The 20,474-nt window shown below is 54.3% G+C and overlaps 1 protein-coding gene across 1 annotated transcript in view; it reads left to right on the forward strand.

The window, feature by feature from the left end:
* Window positions 1–4,603: 4,603 nt before the first annotated feature.
* OTUD7A (OTU deubiquitinase 7A) overlaps window positions 4,604–20,474 on the forward strand; it is a 103,987-nt gene continuing 88,116 nt past the window's right edge. The window contains exon 1 of the mRNA XM_053912946.1: window positions 4,604–4,644. The gene's annotated coding sequence lies outside the window, so the exon portion shown is untranslated. The remainder of the gene's footprint in view (window positions 4,645–20,474) is intronic.

A 20,474-nucleotide genomic window follows, 5' to 3' on the forward strand; every position in this document is an offset into this window, starting at 1 on the left:
AAATTAATAACAGACACCAAACCATGAATCCCTGTAGCTCAACGAACAACAAGCAGGATAAAACGAAACAAAATTGTACCTGAGTGTATCATATTTAAGTTTTAAAATACCAAAAAAGAGAACACCTAGGAGGAAGTCAAACCACGGGCCAATGGTGGGGTTAGGAAGTTACCTATAGAGGGGAAAAAAAGGTAAAGGATAAGAATTATAGCAGATTTCTCATCAAAAACCACATAAGCAAGAAGAGAATGGAGTGAAATACTTAAGGGTTGAAAAACCAAAATACTGAACCTGGAATTCTATACCCAGCAAAATTAGCCTTCAAAAGCGAAGGAGAACTGAAGACTTTCTCAGGCAAACAAAAGCTGAGGCAATTCACCATCAGACCTGTCCTTCCAGAAATGTTAAAAGATGTTCTCCAGCCCTGGCTGGTGTGGCTCAGTGGATTGAGTGCTGGCCTGTGAACCAAAGGGTTGCTGGTTCAATTTCCAGTCAGGGCACATGCCTGGGTGGTGGGCCAGGTCCCCAGTAGGGGGTGCACAAGAGGCAACCACACATTGATGTTTCTCTCCCTCTCTTTCTCCCTCCCTCCCCCCTCTCTAAAAATAAATAAATAAAACCTTAAAAAAAAGATTTTCTTCAGAGAGAAGATGATATAGGTAAAAAACTTGGATCTAAACAAAGAAGGGAAGATTGTTGGAGAAGGAATGAATGAAGGTGAAATAAAATGTTTTGTCTTCATTGAACTACAAGATAACTGTTCAAAGCAATGAACAGTAACAAGGTATTGGGAGGTTATAACAATGTCACAAAGAGTGGGAGAGGGGATCGGGAACTTCACTAGCTGTGAAGCTAAATAGTATTATTTGAAGGTGGATGTAATTAATGAAAAATGTATACCATACACTCTAGAACAACCACTAAAAACGCTTAGAGGAAATACAGCTGATACTTTGAAAGAAGACAAAATGGGATAACAAAAACTACTCAGTTAAAACCAGAGAGGAAAGAAAAGCATGCCATGGTCAACTGATAGGAAGCAGATACAAATATGGTTGATATTAATCCGAATAGATCGATAATTGTGTTGAATGTGAATTGTCTAAACATATCAATAAAAAGATATTGCCAGAGTCAACAACAACACAAGACCCAACTATATCTTGTCTGCAAGTACCCCACGTGATTTTTAAAGTCTCTGATTGGTTAAAAGTAAAGGCGTGGAGAGAGAGAGAGATACCATGTTGACCTTGACCAAAAGAAAACCCGGAGTGGCCAAATTCATTTCAGACAAAACAGCCTTGAGAACAAGGAGAATCGTCGGGGCTGGAGGTGGGAGAACTAGCTGATAAAGAGGCCAGTTGCCCAAGAAGACTACATAATTCTAAACGTGCTTGTGAGGCAAAAACTGATCAGCTGAAAAAAGAAATAGACCAATCCACTACGGTAGTCAGGGGCTTCCACACTCCTCTTTCATAACTGGTAGCCCGAGGAGGCAGAAAGTCGGAACAGCACGGCCACCTTGAGGTGACTGATAATTATGGAGCACTCGGTCCAGAGACAGCATAACGCGTGTTCTTCTTGAACTCGCACGAAACATTCACCAACACAGACCATATGCTGGGCCATAAAACACCTCTTATCAAGTGAAAAATAGAAACCACACAAAGCATATTCTTAGACCACAACTGAACTGACCTAGAAATAAAGAAGAGAGCTGAAAATCCCAAATTATTTGGAGAGTAAACAATATATATTTTTAAAGATTTTATTTATTTATTTTTAGAGAGAGGGGAAGGGAGGGAGAAAGAGAGGGAGAGAAATATCAATGTGTGGTTACCTCTTAAGCGCCCCCTACCGGGAACGTGGCCCGCAACCCAGGCATGTGCCCTGACTGGGAATTGAACTGGTAACCTTTTGGTTTGCAGCCCGTGCTGAATCTACTGAGCTACACCAGCCAGGGCTAAACAATATATTTCTAAATAATACTGGGATCAAAGAGGAAATATCAAGAGTAATTCAAATACATGGAACTAAATGAAAATATAACCCTAAAATTTGTAGTGTGCATAGAAAGCAATGCTTAGAGGGAAATTTCAGCATTAAATGGAAAAGAAGAAAAATGAAAGATTGTCCACTCAGCTTCCACATTAGTATACTAGAAAAAGAAGAGCAATTTAGCCTAAAAGAAGTAGAAAGAAATACTAAAAATTAAAGCAGAAGCAAATAAAATTGAAAACAGGAAAATAATAGAGAAAAGTAATAAACCCCAAAGCTGGTTCTTTGGTGAAAAATATCATTAAAATTGAGAAAATCATACCAGAACAACCAAGAAAAATATATTGGACACAGTGTACTAATTTCATAATTGAAAGATTTACCCATCCTGATTTCATAGACATTAAAAGGATACCATGATGAAGAATTACAACTCTGGTCAGGTGGCTCAGTTGGTTGGAGCATCATCTCTTATACCAGAAAGGCTGTGGGTTCGATTCCCAGTCAGGGCATATACAAGAATCAACCAATGAATGCATAAATAAGTAAGAACAACAAATCTCTCTCTCTCAAGTGAATAAATAAAAAAAAATGTATTTAAAGGCTAGCCTCACAGTGGCAGAAAAGATTTGCAAAATACATATTATATAAAGTACTTCTATCCAGAAATATATAAAGAAGTCTTAAAACTCAACCAGAAGAAAACGGGGAAAAAAACCAATGAAAAAAATGAGCCAAAGATGTGGACAGACACCTCAGCAAAGAAGATCAACAGATAGCAATGAGAATATGAAAAGACACTCAACCTCATTTTTAATTAGGGAATTGAAAATTAAAACAACAATGAAATATCACTACACACCTATGAGAATGTCTAAAATAAAACATACACTGTATATTGCAAATATGAAGTGCTGGCAAGAATGCAGGACTGTACATTTAAAAAGGTCGACTTTACTGTATACTCAGAAGTCAAATAACTTACTAAATTGTATTACACATATATAATGTTTAAAACCTTGCAAATGTCCTAAGTTGGGAGTAGCATAGTGATTGCGGGACCCCCATACATTGCTGGTGGTTATGAAAATAATGGAGACATTCTAGAAAACTGTTCCCAGGTTCCTGTCAAGTTTAAACAAATTTACCTTGAGACCTAGCGATGGCACTCTAAGGCATTTACCCAACCAATTTGAAAACTTTTGTCTACCCAAAACCCCGTGCACCAATGTTTATAGAATATCAATCCATAATCGTCCAAAACTGGAAACCACCCAAATAACCTTCAATGAGTGGATAAACAAAATGTAGGTAATCGGATGGTACCCCACAATAAAAAGGATCATTGCTATGTGCAACATGAATGAAACGCAAAGACGTATGGCAAATGAATAAAGTCAGTCCCCAGATGTAGGATATTGCATATTTCCATGCAGATGATATTCTCAAAAGGATACGAACACAGCAATGGAGAACACCACCGTGGCCACCATAACCCCGGGCGGTGACCGGGTTTGGGAACAGTGTGACTATGGAGCACCAGGGGGGTTCTTTGAGAGATACACCCCCTGATGTGTCTCCCGCGTGCTGGTCACGGGAATCCGAATACGTGTTTAAAAAAAGAAAAAATTCACAGGACTGTACATTTAAAAAGGTCAACTTTACTGTATACTAAGAAGTCAAATAACTTACTAAAATGTATTACACATATATAATGTTTAAAACCTTGCAAATGTCCTAAGTTGGGAGTAGCATAGTGGTTGCCAAGAAATCCGTGAGGATGTTATTAGTTAACTGAAATACAAAGTACCATTTGCAGTAGGGGGGAGTGGTTACACCGAAAGCAGAAGCGAGCGTAGGCAGAAAGCAGTGGGCAGCCCTTGCCATCAGCGAGGGGAACCATGCGAAGTGGTGGCGTGAAAAAGTATTAAGAGGAAGGCAAGCAATGGACGAGGGTCGGAAAAGCGGTTTAAGAGGCAGAAGCATCAACTCTGGAGTAGATGTCATGCGCTGGCCCGCAGCAGGGCTGAGAAATGGAACCGAGACAGGATGGGTGGGAGAAAGTTTGGGATGCTCGAGCGGGGAGGAAGAAACGAGGGAGGTGCACGCAAACGGTGCGAGGCAGGCGGAGGGCCAAGGCAGGCTGTTCACGCAGCGTTTCCTGCTGGCCCGCAGGCGGGTGCCCAGGGGCGCCGAGAAGGGCGAGCGTGGGAGCGCGGGTGCGGGGCGCGGGCGCGGGCTCAGGGGCGCCCTGCGCCCTCCCGGGCCGGGCCGCGAGCACGCGCGCTCCGGGGCCGGGCGGGGGCGCGGCGGGGCGCGCGCACGTCCGCGGCAGGCGGAGGCGCGGCTGAGGCCGGTGACGTCAGGCGAGGGCGCGCGCCGAGCGGCAGCGGGCGGAGCCGGGAGGCGGGCGCAGCGCGCGGCCGCGGGCGGAGCAGAGCGGCGCGAGGGGCGGAGCGGCGCGCGGGAGGAGGCGGGGGAGGAGAGGCCCCCGGGACCGCGAGCGGCAGCTGGGGAGGGGGCCGCGGAGCCGGAGCGCGAGCGAAACAGCTGATCTGATTTTCCTTTAAAGAGAGAGAAAATGGAAGTCGGGTAGCGGCGACTGCGGCGCTGCGGACTGGCGGAGCGGAGCGGCGCGCGCGGCAGGTGAGACGGCGCTGGCCGCGGTGCTGACGGCGGCGGCGGGGTCGGGGCCGCGGACGAAGCAGGTGCTCCGTGAGAGCGCGGGCGCCGGGTCCCTCCGTGGCGAGGCGGCGAAGCGGGTGGGCGCAGAGGCCGGGTGGCTCTGGAGAGGCGAGGGCGCGGGGGGCGCAGGGGGCGCAGGGGTCGTGGGCTCCGCGCAGGGCTCGCCGGCGCGTCTGCATTGCGGGCTCCGCTCTGGACCCCGCGGGCTCCGTGGCCACCGGCTCCGGCCCGGAGAGGCGCACGTATCCCAGGCAGGGTGCGGCGCTCGCGCTGGATCGGGGCCGGTGTCTCCTCCGGGCTGCTTAGCTGTCCGCACTGGAACGTGATGACAGGCATGGGGGGACCGGCCTTCCCGTCCGTGTGGACGCGCTGGGGGTCCCGCGGCGCCGGCCGATTCTCAGGCACGGCCCAGCCCAGCCCGGGAGCAGCGCGTGAGGCCGCTAGCCGAGAGCTCGGGCTGTGGCTGCGTGGGCCCCCGCGGTCCGAAGCTCCGCTCGTTCGCTCCGCTGGGTCTGGCTGGACAGCAGGCAAACCCTTAATGCAATTTGGCCACGGACCCGGAGGCCTTCCCTAGCATCTTCTCACTGGAGGGGAAAAATTGCATCTGCCGAGCTTTAAGTGCTCCTTTAAATTTGGGAAATGTCAGTGATGTCATCATTAACAAAAACTTTCCTTCATTGGACACGACCGCTCGAGTATACCCTCCTCCCCTTGTAGCTATTGCAGCCGTTTGAGAGTCTTTGCAAGCAACCAGATTTGCTTTTGCTCTCTGAACTCAAGCCCCTTGCACAAGGAAACGTTCTTATTGCCATTGGCTTAAGAATTCATCGATTGGAGTGTGGCTGCAGGGAAACTTGTAAGATCCAGCGGGTCTGGGAATTGCCTCGTCCACGGCACCGGGACCCGGGCAAAGTCACGCCTGGCCTCTGTGTGCCTCATGGATGCCTTATCTTTGTAAACGAGAGTGCGTCGTGAGCCGCAGATGAATCTCAAAGGTGTTCTATTGGACGGGGCAGGCGATGTGTCAGGAAAAGGTGGGCCATGCCGCCTAAATCTTCACAGGCCTTGGTGAGAATCTGCAGCTCTCCCTCCTTCTCCATCACCCTCCCCCTGTCCAGGAGGTGTCTGGAAGCAGCCTGCCCTGCAGACAGGGGAGGCAGCTTCACTGGGGTCTTCCTGGGTTTTCATTTCCTTACCTTCATAGCTGTGTGTCCCACCAGCTGCCAAGGATGACTCAATACCCAGAGAGGATGGAGAGAGTGCAAAGTCTGGAGACCCCCCGCCCCCCCGGCCCGCAGCACACCAGGTCCTGGGGAATGTGCCCCTTGGTGCAAGCAGCACGCCACCTCAGCTGTGTTTGTGAGCATTCCATTAGTACCAACTGTTATGGGCACAAAAGGGGGCGAGTTCCCGAGACAGTTGGAATACCTACTTAAGCCTATTGTATCGAAAGGATATTCAATCAGGGACAAAAGTATTGACGTTTTGGTATTTAATAATTAATGACTACTTCTAATTGGTGAAAATGTGCATGCCTTCAGCTGTGGTGTACAGCACTGTGTCTGTAAGGAATGCAATGGCACATGCCCCGCAGAAGTTACAGCCCGCTCGGGAACGTGGCGCTCTCGAACCCCGGGTGGTTGTGAAGGAAGTGGGGAGGCCACGGCCTGTGTCAGCCTGTGGTGACACTCGGGACAGAAGCCACGGCCTCATGGTGTCTTGGCAGATGTGGGGCTCAGCCTGGGTTCCGTGTGGCAGGTGTCCCCTGAGGAAGTAACTGCTGAGGCCCTCGGCCCTGGTGGGGGCCAACACCGGGGTTGTGGGGACTCGGGGCCGCCGGTCATCACCCTGTGGGGAAGGGGAGGGGCACCTGCGGCTGAAGGAAGCGCAGGTCCAGGGCACCGCACCTCTTACAGGTGCCAAAGTTATTTATAATGGCAAGGCGGCGTGAGGCAGGGAGGCCTGCAGCAGAATTGTGTCCGATGTGTGCGTTTTGGGGGACTTTGCCCCGTTGTGTATAATTCCTTTGAACCTCGACCTCTTAAGTCACAGCTGAGCTTTTTCTGCACTTGAGTATGAAAATTGGTTTCTAAGGCTCTGGATTGTGAGCCGTGTAGAAATCGAGTCTGCGGAAGCACTCTGGCCGCATTCACTTCGTTTTTCACCCGTGGGCTTGTGGAAATAGTTGGCATCATGGTTTTGATGTAACTCACTGTCATTTGCACCGAGAAAATGCAAATGCAGGGCTCCCGCTGGATTTTCAGATGTCCGTCACTTACTTCCTAAAGCACTTCAAAAACCGTCACTCTAAAACCTCTTCACACCCTTTTTATGCTTAGTGTCGTGTCTTCCGTTTCCAAGAAGCCAACATTGCCTCGGCTTTTCTTTTCGTTCCCTTCGGATCTTTAAGGTCATGCCTTTCCTTCCCGTCTTAGGCCCAGAGAATAAAGGCTGAGTCAGCTCCCGCGGGGCCGGCAGGGGGCGCGCTAACCGCAGCTGGCGGGGCCCCTACCTGAGCCACCTGGGGAGGGACCGCCAGGTTGGGGGGAGGTGTGCGTGTGCGGGGTGTGTGCGCGCGCGCCTGCTCTGCGTCTTCGTGTGCCCGTCGCCCCCGGGATGCAAACTGACGGAAGGACAGGCACCTACTTGAGTAGCCAGAGGTTGTGGCTTCCCCGGCTGGGGCAGGGAGAAGGCTTTCATGGCTCCCTGTCTGGGGCTAGGGGCGGTTGGTTGTAGTGTGGAGATGCGGGGCCTCCACGGACTGCGTTTGCGGAAGGGGCAGTGTGGGCTGGGGAAGGAGGGAGCGTGTCGGCCTCGTGGGAGGGCGTCCTGGTCCTGGTGGGGCCCCCGCGGCGCCAGGGCCCCGTGGGGTCCGCTCTGGGTTTGACTCCTGTGCGCTTAAGCCCCGGCGACTCAGTGTCAGCTCCCAGCCTCAGGGTATCTCTGATGGAGACAAGCAAGTGCTTAATCCTTGTACGGCTCTTTTGGCTAAAGAAAATAAAACCAGGGGCAAAGAGGCAACTGTGCTTGCCACGTCGAGGTATTTAACCTGACTTTGGGCGTGCGCCTTCAGCGAAGGGAGGGTCCCTTCGCTGAGCTGGGACGGGTGTTTCCCGGGGTGTGGGTGGTCACGCAGCCTCGGGATGTGGTTTGAAAACCAGCCTCCTCTCTCTTCGCGAGGGAGCCTGCGTGCAACAGGGGAGCCATCACACCCTGCAGCGCAATAATTTTCTTTCTATTTACTCTGTTGAAAACGCATGAAATACTAAATTATTGATTTCAAGGGGGCAAATGGGAATAATGTGGTTTGGGTTTTTTTTTTTTTTCCCCCAGCTTTGTGCTGTGGCAGTTGCTTCACTTGGAGCACTTTAAATGGCTCCAGGGGGAAGTGCCACTAGAAAAAAAAAATACAGGTGGCCCCAGGTCCTTCAGAAGATGTCCTTCCCTGGGGGCAACACCGGACCATGCTAGTCAGAGGGAATCCTGGGAGCCACGGGCATTTGCGTAGAAGCCAAGCATTTGCACAGAAGCCAAGCAAGCTGGTTCCTTTTTGTAATATATGTAATTTGAAAATATTTACCCTTGAAACTCGGGAGTGGAGTTCTGTCCACCGCTGGGCACTGCTGCATCCCCCAGGAGCATTCGCGGCAGACCAAGGTTACGGTGGCCTTCACAGACCCCACCGAGCGGGTGAGGGAGGAAGCGCCTTCGCCACACATTGGGGACAGGGTTCCTTGTTATCCATGGTGACCAACTGGAGAAGTGGGTTGAAAATAAGTCTTTAAATTCTGAGCCTGAGAGATGGGTGCCACCCTATGACTTGCCCACAGCGTGGAGGAGCGTTTAGCTGGTTGGTTTGCACGCGGCGTCTCTCTTGACCAGGAGGAGGGGGTAGGGTGGGCAACGACTGGGATTGGGATGGAGCAAAACCTGTATATTTCCTCCTCCTTCAGCCACAGCTGGCCACCCTGCACCAGGCGTGGGCCTGTCATGCTCTGGGCTCCTTGTGGGAAAAGGAGAGCAGTGGCTTCCCACGTCCCCAAGGCCCGATCGAGTCAATAGCACGCAGCCTCGAAACTCCAGCCCCTCCGGTAGAGTTTGTGGCTCTCCATTCAGAGGGGGCGAATGTGCCTTCACGCTCCCGCCAGCTCTAAGTGCATCTCTCCTAGTTCAAGCTGCTCAGTCCGAAGGGAACACACTCGTTTTCTGAGTCGGGAGGGTTTTGAGTGTCTCCTTCCCAGGAAACGCTTTCTGTTTGAGCTGGGTTTCCTCTTACATAATTTTCCTTATAACTCCAACGGAAATGTGGTGTCTGAATGAATATACATAAGTAAGATGCTGTATTGACTTTTATGAAGTGTAACAGGAGAACCTGTAAAAGCCATTTCCTTCACTACTCCGCATTTCATTCGATTGTTTTATTAGATTACGGCCGTTCCTCGTGCTGCTGGGGATTGGTGCAAATGCCCCTGCCCCATGAGCTGAGATTGTGTCTCAGTCACTGAGACCAGAGTTTAGGGGCTCGGCCCAGGGGAGGTGACTGCTCGGAGCGGGAGCAGTGTCCCGGCCGCTGTCCCCGCCAGCTTGGGCCGCGATACCTCTGAGAAGACCCCCACTCTGCTGTCCTGGCCCTGACACCCCACGACTTACCCAGATCATGTGCCTCCATTTTAGGAGCTGTCTATGACCTGGCTCTCCTGTTTCTTTTCTTTTCTTTCTTTTTGTTGATTTAGAGAAAGAACGGGAGAGAGAGAGAGAGAGAGAAACAGTGACTTGTTGTTCCACTCACTGATGCATTCATTGGTTGATTCCTGTACATGCCCTGACTGGGGATCGAACCCACAACCTTGGCATATTGGGAGGATGCTCTAACCCAATGAGCTCCCCAGCCAGGGCTCCTGTTTCTTAAATTAATCTGACGGTGGGCATGGCATGTCCTTCTTGTGGAAGAGAGCACACACGGGCTGTGTCCTGGGACACGGCCCACCCTGCCTTCTGCAGCACCACCCCCACCCTGAACGCTAGCTCAGCACCCTTTTATCTTGGGGGTTCCAAGACCAGAGCTATAATCCATGTCCCCGTTATTTCCCTAATGATGATTTCAAGCTTAGAAAGAAATGTGGGCAGTGCATTTGCACGTGTAATTCTTCCTGCCTTTCAGAAAGATTGGCATCCAAGATACACGCCGTTAACTTTTTCTCTTTAAATTGCATACATTGGAATCTTTGGTTTTTTCCAGTCTTCTGAACAGCAGCATGCTGTCTCTTGAAGGAATCACCATCGAACAGTAAAAATAAATGGGACATGTCGCCAGCCAGCATGGGTGGGGTGACCAGATCTGAGACCTTGGGCACGGTCCCTGGAGTCCCCGGGGAGCACGAGTTTTCTGTCCTCCTATAGGAGGGCCAGGCAAGCCTGCGAGCCATGAACACTCCGAGCCGAAAGAGCGATCAGCGGTCGGTCGTCCCCCTGAAAGGAGTGGGAGACCAAGCCTGTCTCCTCGCCACCAGCCCCATTTCTCCGCTCCCCCGTCACTAGATGGGTTGAAAGTTTGCACTTGTAACTCAGGGAGTGGCATGGATGGACCTGCTTGGGCATTTTTGGTAGGGAAGAAGGATGGATGACTTTCTATGGCTTAGTGATTCTTGTAGTGTATCTAGACTCCTTAGCCACGTATGTTTTTTGTTTGTTTGGTTGGTTGGTTTTTTTTTTTTTTTTAAAGGACAGTTCTCTAAATCTGAGTGGACTGTAGACTTGCTGAGAACGGTGCCGCTGCGGGTCACAGGGATGGCAGCCCTTGAGGGCTCCCTGCCTGGGACTGCAACACAACACATTTGCTTACTCTCTGGAGTTGATGAAAGATCAGTCGTTCACACGAACAGTGTGGGGGGCAGGGGAAAGATGAAAGAGTGATGTGACCCCACGGTGGCGCCCTGCCATCTGTGGGACGCTCCCTTGCAGGGCCTGCTGGCCTTCTTACAGCACGTCATGTGCGCTGAGCCCACAGGGCACCTCTCGTCCTCAGCACTGACTGCAGGGAAGGGCGCAGAGGTCTCAATGCCACCCCAGGGGTGAGGCGGGCCCACGTGCACGCAAGCAAGTGGCTCTTTTGCAGGCCCTGCCGTGTATCAGGCCATCTGCCTGAGCTGGCACCCTGGGCATGCAGTCACTGACAGGCAGATCAGGAGGCAGGGCCGGGTCTCTGGGGACAAGTGGCTGGGACTTGCAAGTCACAGTGCATGCGCGCCTCTGGATTAGTTTGTCCTGTCTGCCTTGTCTGAAGCACCGATGGCGAACCGAGCCCACGGGACCACTTGGCCGGATGTGGAGTTGACCCTGGGTGGTCAGGCACTGTGTGTTACCAGCTGTCGGCTGGTCCTGTCCCCCGGGTAACCTGCCTGCACCGGGCGGGTTGGCAGGGCTTCCTTAGGTCTCTATGACCGAAGCTGACTTGTCTCAACCGCCTGCCAGCAGCCCCGCAGGCGGCGTGCTCAGAAATGCGTCCTGTTGCCGGTGGCTTGCAGGGGCCCCAGGGAGGGGCCGGCACAGGCGAGATTCCGCTGCTCAGCACGGGGGGGGGGGGGGGGGGGGGGGGGGCAGGCGGGGGGGGGGGTGTTTATTAGTACAAGGTCCATGCATCCTTGCGCTGAAATGCAACCCCTCTGTGTCTGCGGTAATGGAGGGCCAGGCCAGGGACACAGGTGAGCATCCACGTGTGGCCATGCGGAACCCCGTGAAGGCACACTTTCTAATCAGGGGTGTCCGACCTTTTGGCATCTTAGATCCACACTGGAGGAAGAACAGTTGTCTTGGAACACGTGGTAAAAACACGTAATCACACACAAAAAATCTCACGTTTCAAGTAAATTGACGGTTTTGTGTTGGGCCACATCATAGCCATCATGTAGCACGGGTTGGACACCCCTGCCTGGGTTTTAACGTCACGGGTAAAACACGGACGTGCAGCTGCCTGACCCCTGACATTCCATCTCACCGTGCTGTCTGCGCAGAGTGACCCCTTAGTTTTCTCCAAGTGCCCGCTAGTCGTCGCTGAGAGAGGACAGTGAGGAGAAGTGAGGCATCTCTTGAAGATATCTGTACGCATTTCCCTGGCGGACGAGAGCACAGGACGCGTTCCTGAGGATGCCTCCTTAGAGATGTGTCCTGTGGGGAACATAGCTCCTCCTGACTCTTAGGCTCCTTGAGGAAAAGTCCTTATTGCTCTCCGAGGGGCCTGGCTCAGCCCAGACGCTCCACATGTGTATGCTGAATGCATTTAATAGTCCTGCGGGACTTAAAATGAGATACTGAGTTATATTTCTAGAATTGGTTAGCTCCCAGGAGTTCAAAGTAGTGTGGTAGGGAATGCATTTCTGGTAAAACTTGAAACATTTTCAAGCTTCAGCCCCCTGTTTGCTAGTAAGCAACGTAAACAAAACCTGGACTACTTGGTGATTCACAGTAATGGGACTTGGTTGTCCTGCAGCTCAGGGCACACTATAGTCTCACAGTGCATCACACATGTCCCTATCCCCGTCCACCCAGTGCACGTTACAGTTTTACAGTTCCGTTGTGCATGTCGCTCTGCCAGTCCGCAGTCACTGTATCCAGTCTCAGAGAATACCAGCTACATGTACTTCCTAGACAAAGTATCGCATACTAGATATTTTTAAAGATTTTATTTGTTTATCTGTAGAGAGAGTGGAAGGAAGGGAGATAGAGAGGGAAAGGAACATCGATCGGTTGCCCCTCGTGCATGGCCACCGTCTGGGGACTGAACCTGTAGCCCTGGCACGTGCCCTGACCGGGAATTGAACCGGCGACCTTTCGCTTTGGGGGACGACGCCCAACCCACTGAGCCACAGTGGTCAGGGCTGCACACTCGTTGTTAAAAGCTCTTCTCCCCGCCTCACTTCTTCCCATCTGGGGTTGCAGAGGGGCCTGAAGAAGGAAGCTTTCTGCTCTGTTCATGCTGTGCAGCGAGGGGTGTGGGACCCAGGGCCTCCCTCCACATGCGGACGACATGGCCAGGACGGTTCGGTCCTCTCGGTGCCCTGCCATCGCAACCCCTGCCAGGCCTGGCCCGTGGGTTCTCCTCTATGTTCTAAGGTGTGTCCCCCCCACCTCCATTGCCACTGAGTGAGATTCCTCATTACCTACCTTCAATGGCAGGAGAGTAAGCTCCACCCAGCGTCTGCAACAGAATTGAACTCGATGCCGCAAAGTGCAGGCCCGCCCCCCTGGTGCTGAGTGGGAAAGCGTGCTTTCTGGAGAAAGCGCTGCTGGGAAATTGTTCTCTTCAGTAATTAGGCTTCTCTGTCGTTTTCATCTTTCAATACTCTCAGTCCTGCAGAAGTCACCTGGGGAAGGAGCGGGACCACTGCCCCACGATGACGAAGTGAGGGCTTGCGGTGGGACACTGCACTCTTAGTGGGAAAACGCTTTCTCAGAACACAGAGCTGCGGTCCTTGCTGTCCCGGCCCCTCCACGCTCTCGGTGCCCTGGCTGTGTGGTCCCAAGGGGAGCAGCGTGAGATGCACATTACTGAGGAAAGGGGTGCAATCACGAATTACCCCTCTGTGGTACAGGAGGTGCCCAGGGCACCAGAGAGAAAGAAAGCCAGGTGTTTTTAAGGGTGTGGTGGAACATTCTAGAATCAACCCGGCCCCCTCACACACACCTCCCCCGACTCCAGAGCCAGGGACGAAGAGGTACAGATGTTTTCTGAGCAGGAGGCCGCTTGCCCGCCGCCTCCTCCTCTGCGTCCAAGTCCACAGAGCTGTCAAGCCTGCCTCAGGCAGGACCCCTGCTTGCTGGTGTCGCCCCAGAGTCCTGGGGCGTGTCACGGAACGGCGGAGAAGGACATGAGGAAGCACCCCTGGAATGAACATCTGGCTGCCCCAGCACCAGGGGTTCGGTGGGCGTCAGGGCCCCCCTGGCCTGGGCCCATCCTGCAGGGGGCAGCGCCCCCCACAGCCCAGCTTCAGTTTCCTCATCCGGGCCACTGGCTGCCCGGTGCAAACTGAACAACGGGCCACAAAGGGAAGAAACTGTATTTTTTGGTAACATTTTCATTGCAGTTACTTCTCAGAAGTAACAGCCAAGACCTAGAGGAAAGGTCGGGAGGGCAGAAGTCACTCGGAGACACGCAGAATGTGGCAAGAGGCTGCTGGGAGACGCCCCGTGGCTCCCAGGGAAGGGCCCCAGATGTGTGTTGCTGGTCCAAGGTTGGTGCCGGACTCGTGGGCTGCAAGCGGGCAGGGACAGCCATATCCAGGCGACAGGGTATTCCTGCATGGTTGCAGGGGTGTGAGGCCGCCCCAACCCTCCCATGGCTACCGTTCCCCCTGGGTCCCTGGGCGGCTGGGACTTGGGGAGCCCGCTCTTGTCCCCTCTGCTCATCCTGAGTGTTCCCAGGCCCTCAGCCTGGCTGGACCCTCCCTCTCAGGGTGCTGAATGGACAGAGTCCGAGTCGGGCCTCACCCCGACTGCCCGGTGGCCTCGCCCTGGCTCTCCCCAGCCACTCCCGGGGGGCCCTGCGTCCCAGCATGCTGTGCATCCAGTGTGCACAGAAGGTGCTGTGGGCACCAAGCGTCCACAGACGAGCCTCTGGGTGCCCCGGTGGGTGGGTATGGGTGGCACAGCCCCAGCCCTGGGCCCCTGGGCAGGCTGTGCTTTAGACACACCAGGTTCAGCACCCACTGGGGCGCCCCTGGCAGGATCAGGCCATCTCGTAGCCTCAGTGTCCCCATGGGTGACACCTGCCTCACAGGCGAGCATGTCTGCTGCACCTGTGGCTCCCCCCGAGCCCCGGCTGATCTTCCCCGCCCACAGAGCCCAGACCCCCAGGTTTTCCTTTCTTCCCAGCAGGGCTGGGGTGAGGCCTGCCCCGTCTCTGGGGTCCTGGGACACTGGCGAGGGGTCTCGCTGCTCCGAGCCTCCATGTCCTCCTCACAGAACATGGGCGAGACCAGGCGCCATGTTCTGGTCTGTGTCAACCCCTTGCGTGGTCAGGGCTGGTCCCACCCGCCCTCTCGCAGGGACCTCAGTTCCACGGTCACTCGGCCTTGGTGCTGATGTACGTGGATTCTGGGGCCGCGCAGTATCAGCGCTTTCATCGGTAATTCTTGAGGAATCCCCCCGGGTCTTCTTTGAAAGCCCTCGTTCAATTCTCTGGCGGGCGTTGTAGAGTTTGTTTGCTCGGGTCTCCCATTCTTTTCCCACGTGGCTCAGGACACCAACCTGGAGAATTCCTGCAAGCTTCAGGATGTCGCTTGAAAATTAAAAAAATAAAAAACCTGCTGCCTAAAGCCACCACGTCTGTGGGGACGTCACAGCAGTAACAGGAAACTAACAGGCACAGTGGGGAAGACCTGGTGGCCCCTGCCCCTCCCCTGTGCCTACGCCCCGGCTTCCTGGGCTCCTCACTGGGTGAGTTTTGTAAGTTGGCTCTTTGTGGGGAGGTGGAGGTTGGGGTGAAGCTGGGCGGGCATGTACTTGATTTGCATCTGTGGTAGGGAATCCAGTTTCTCCAAATGCATTTCCTCTGCTCTGCTGGGCTGAGGTCCCAGGTTTGGCATTTAAGTTGGGTGTGGCCTGAAGCAGAGTCTTTGTGTTCCTGTCTCGGGTTTGCTGCCTTCTTTCCTCCCTACAGGAGGCCAAGTCCACAGGCCAGGGTCTGCTCAGTGCTCCCATGTCCACCTGACCTGTCGCATCAGGGCCAGGCCACTTCTCCCAGCAGAGTCTGTCCTCCCCGCCGCCGGGTGTCAACTGGTGGGCACCGGCTTGCTGGATCCATTCTGATGACGTGGGTCTCCTTGAAGGAATTACTTCTCCTTCTAGATCGCTCTCTCTCCCTTCTCACCATTTCTGCGGGGGCTTTCAGAGACCGTGTGGAGGAGGGAGCCATTCACCAGAAGCGGCTCTCCGGCGGGTGGCCGTGTGGATGCCGAGGGACTTGGGGACTCCACGTGCTTTGAGAAACAGGTCAGCATTTCGCCCCAGAGCTGGGCACTGGGTAGCATTTGTAGTTTCAGGGTGCCTTTTCGAGCCGAGTTGTTGTTTTGCTCTGGAACGATTTTTCACAAAGGCCCTTCTGTTAGATTAGACGAGCTATTGTATTAGAAATTGGGCATCGCCCAGGTCCCCAGCCCCCACCTGGCAGAGCAGCCTGGGGACAGAGGCAGGCGGGACCTCTGGCCCGGGCCCCCTGTGCCCCTGAGGCCTGGCCCTGCACCCGCCGGTCCTGGCAGCCTCAGACTGACCACTGCCGTATCTCGGAAAGCTCTGTGGCCTTTCAGACGTTAATCAATGAGGCCTTGAATGAGCACTTCCTGCTTTGGTCACTGATGAATATTAAAAGGATGCCATCACCCCTCCGCAGAAAGAGCAGCCACCGCTGACCGCCCTATGTCCTACCGACAACAACGTTACCTAGTTTAAATCTCTCAGCCACCCCATGAGGCAGGTGCCCCTGTTCGGGTGGCCCACGCAGGGGGCGCACTGGCTGCCAGGTGTCGGTCTCACAAAGCCCGAGCCGTCTCCCCAAACACCCAGCTCAGTACTTGACCCCCTGGAGGAGGCAAGCGCTTTCTTTGTCAGGCTGAGCGGGAGCTGGTGAACGTTTTGCATTTCCTTACACGTGCTTTGCGTGTGCAAACGTGTTGGCCCAAACGGTGTTTGGGAACAGCTTACTTGCAGTGGTCTGAGTGTGCTTGTTTGTGTTGAACGTGCAACCCTGGCCAGAGTGGCTCAGGGGACTGAGTGCTGGCCTGTGAACCCAAGGGTCGCCAGTTTGATTCCCAGTCAGGGCACGTGACCAGTAGGGGGCGCACAAGAGGCAACTACACACTGATATTTCTCTCCTTTATCCTTCCCTTCCCCTCTCTCTAAAAATAAATAAATAAAATCTTTTAAAAAAGTAAAATAAGCATGCAGTTTTCAGTAGTTATATGTGTACCACCCTCATTTTTGCAGAGTTTCTCGGTCTTTCAAAGGCCATTGCTACTCACAAGTAGGACGTAGAAGGAGAGGAAGGAGAGCGGGGAGGATTTCGGCCCAGCCAGGCCCACTGCAGGCTGTCCTGGGGGCGACTCATTCAGCCTTTGGGCCTGGGGTGCCTGCCAGCCAAGATGCTTAGTGGGGAAATCCACCGTGCACTGCAAGACAGTAAGCTGAAGCCCCCAAATAGCTTTCTTCTTTGTCTGCCTGTCTGTCTGTCTGTAGGGTCCACAGGGGTTGTCAATTATGGGGACACGTGACCGATGCACCAGGGCTTCACAAACGCCAGCAGGGCCCCGCCCACAGCCCCGCAGACAGGAAGTCTCAGTGGAAATGACACCGCCACTGTGCTGCAGCAACCATGGGAAAAGGAGGAAATCCAGCCGGTGTTTGGCAAGGACTCCACCTGGGGTCACCTGTGCAGCCAGAACGTGCACGCCCTTGGAGAGTGTGGCCTCTGGAAGCTTCTCTGGGTATCTGGGAAGGCACCAGAATGAGCTGCCCCCCACCTGGCACGTCTGGCATCAGTTCTGGGACCCGAGCAGCCACCAGCTCCGCAAAGATTGTCTGTTTCCACTTGCTGCTCTTCTTTGCTTTTCCAGTTGGGCGTTTGTTGGCCCTTTGGTCCTGCGCCCGTGTGCGCTCAGCCGTGGTCTCACGCTGGGCTTTATTCCCGCCCCCTGTACTATCAACACGGTTCTGCTGGGCTCCCCCAGGGCTGCCTTTCACTGGGCTAATCTGCCCTTCAGCCAAGCCTCCTGGAATCCACTAGAAAACCCAGCCACTGGGGTTTCCATGTCTGTGATTACACTACTCGTTTCCTTTGATGCTCTTCATTTTTTGTATCTTTGGTCTTCTTTAAAGTGTTCTCCCGATCACTTAGGGTTTTGATCACTTTTTTTGAAAAAAAAAATGCTTGACTTCAAACAAAATGCTTGACACATGTAACCGTGTGTTACAGGTTGTGAGAAATAATCAGTGACTGGAGCGTGGGGGTGGGGGTGGGGGTGGGGGTTGCTGGTCCTACTGCTGATGTTGGCTGGGCCCCCCGACCCCTGTTCTTGGGGGGGTTGCTGCTTTTGTGTTTTCTCACTTGATGGCAGCCTCCTCTTGGGCTTGGCCCCTGTGTGGGTGCATCTGGCCAGGGACATTGCAATGGCTTCTGTCGGGTGCCCAGGGTGCTGTGAGCAGAGGGCCACCTTGCGTGTCCCCTCTTGGGTGGGCAGTGTTGGAGACTGGGGGAGGCCGTCTGAGCTGAGCGGCCTCTGAACCTGGGCCCACTCTCTGTGTGCTAGGCGGCCCACCACCAGGGCCATGGGGGCGCTTTGCACAGGGCTGGGGTGCAGGTGGTGGCGGGTGGACCTGTTGATGGGGGCTCGCTCTGGAATGAGGAACAGCTTGGAACGGGGAGCCCCCAAAGGGCAAGGGAGTAGCCAGCACATGTGTGGGCGGCCTGGGGGTGCCCTGTGAGGGGCCTCCCGATGCAGCTGGGGCAGCCGGGGGCCCGCTGGGAGCTCTGCCGGCTGTGCAGAGACAGTGGACTGACCGGCCCTTCACCACCGAGAGTGCTGTACATTCTGGACGTTCACCTGCATGCTTCTTTTAATGATATCCACACGACAGAAAATGCGCCGCACTGGGTGCAGAAGAGGATGTGCCTCTGGAGATGGGTGCTGAGTCCTCGCGGAGGAGGGAGGGAGGCGATCCCCACCCCGTGGCTGGAATGCGCCTGAGCCTGTTATGTGGATGAGATCTACTGAGCTTTCTTTCAAAGTGAGCTCAGTTATTCAAAACTTTTTGTAAAAGCACACAACATTTTGGAGTATTACCTACAATTGGGGAACCGTTACTTGAAGTTCAGGGTTAGATACTGCCCTGCCCAGGTGACCTGGTCTCACCCTCTGCCTGGACCCATGTACACCACCGTGGGTGGGTGCCCTGCCTTCCCTGGCGCCCAAGAGCCTCCCACAAACCCTGAGCCACCCCACCCCCCACCCGCCTCTTCTGGGACACCATTTCTGGTTTCCCTTCTGGAAGCCCTTCTCTGCTCGCCCCTCCCTCACTGCGCCTTCAGCCATATCCTCACATCGCAGAGTGTGCGGTGGTCCCCCGGGAACTCCACAGCTGGGTCCTAGCTCTCCAAGGGCGGGCTCTGAGTCTTCCTGTGTTCATGCATCTCACCCCTGCGCCACCTCCCTCGCTGTGACTGATGACCTGGTTGTGACATTGGCAGAACTCATTAGATTTCCGGAGGAAGGTCTACGGCCACACCACCCTGAACACGCCCGATCTCGTCTGATCTCGGAAGCTAAGCAGGGTTGGGCCTGGTTAGTACATGGGTGGGAGATTTCCAGAGGAAGGCACTTAACTGTGTTGTAACCCTGTGCACGCTAGCACCCCCAGAAAGCCTTGCACTAACATCCCCCCCAAAACACACACACACACAGAAAGGAGATTTGGGAGTCTACAGTCATTTTATCACTTCCCCAGAGTGTGGTTCTCGTTACCAAGTCACGGAGACCTGGGGTTGCCTCGAGTACCCCCTTGTCCTGGTAATAAAGCGTGGGGTGTCATTCGCGGCACCTAGCAGGGGAGGGCACCCGTGGGGCTCTGCAACATGTCACCAAACCCCAGCATCGGTATCTGTCACACACTCGGCGTCGGGCACGCGGGCACCAGGGTCTTGCTCTGGGCACCGTTCTGCTGCGTGTGGGGAATGAGGTGGGCTCGTCTCGGGAGCACATGGCACCTGAGTTTATTCCTGGAGGTGAGCTGAAGCAGCCATGCGTTTACATGAAAGGTCCCCAAGGGTCCCCCCCCCACATCTTGACCTTCCTCTGCAATCCAGTGCACCCCTGGCCGACCCTGACATGCAGCCCCATCCACCTGGAAGGAGCCCGGGGAGGCAGCCCCACTGGGCACCCTGCACCTTGTCACAGCCTGCGGGGTAGACGGGGGTCTGCGCTGCCCCCCAGGCCAGGGGCGGCGGGTGACTCTGGGCACTTTACTGGCTCTGCCTCCACATTTATTCTTTCGCTAAATCATGCTGCCCTTGGCTTTTGCGTCCTCACATTCACTTGACAGAGGCAGCTTCTACATATGTTCTTTCTCATAAAAGCAGCGAATACCCTTTAGGAAGCTACCCTCTGGAGCGGACGCAGTCATCGGTGCAAAGACCATCCCATCCGGCTTTGTTTCCCTCCCCGCCTGGCATGGTTTCTTGAGCCTCTTCCCCGTTATTAAATGTCCTCCCTCACCGAGGTTTCTGCGGCCTCGAGGCGCTTCACGGGCTGAATGTGCTGTGGCAGCTGAACTGAGTATTGATCGCGGGCTGCCGGCTGGGTGCCCCGTGGGCGTGCTCCAGGCCAGACAAGGACTGCTGGCAGCTCAGTGAGGAGGCCACCGAAGACGAGAGGGCCACGGCTTTGCCCATGGTCGGGGTCTCCCTCTGACCCTGTCCTTCGGGGTTTTACTCTGTGATTTTGCTCTGGGCTGTCACCTGCTCTCCCAGCTTCCTTCTCCTAGTCGAGGGTGGTGTGCACAGAATTTAGGACTCCACATCCTTCCTCCACAGCCCTCCAACAAAGAAAACCAAACAGCAGTCTGGAAGGCCAGGCCCAAGTGGGGACTGAAGCCACACCACAGGGGGGGGGGACATCGGACAGGAGACCCGGGACTGGGGCTCTGCCGTTCCTCACCTGTGTCCTCAGGCCTGGCCTTCCAGCGCCCCAGGCATTAATTATGACACACGTCATGTCAGCATCTGGGATCGTCGGGCAGAGTCTCGCACA

This window comes from Desmodus rotundus, chromosome 10 (genome assembly GCF_022682495.2).
Source record: "Desmodus rotundus isolate HL8 chromosome 10, HLdesRot8A.1, whole genome shotgun sequence".
NCBI lineage: Eukaryota > Metazoa > Chordata > Mammalia > Chiroptera > Phyllostomidae > Desmodus > Desmodus rotundus.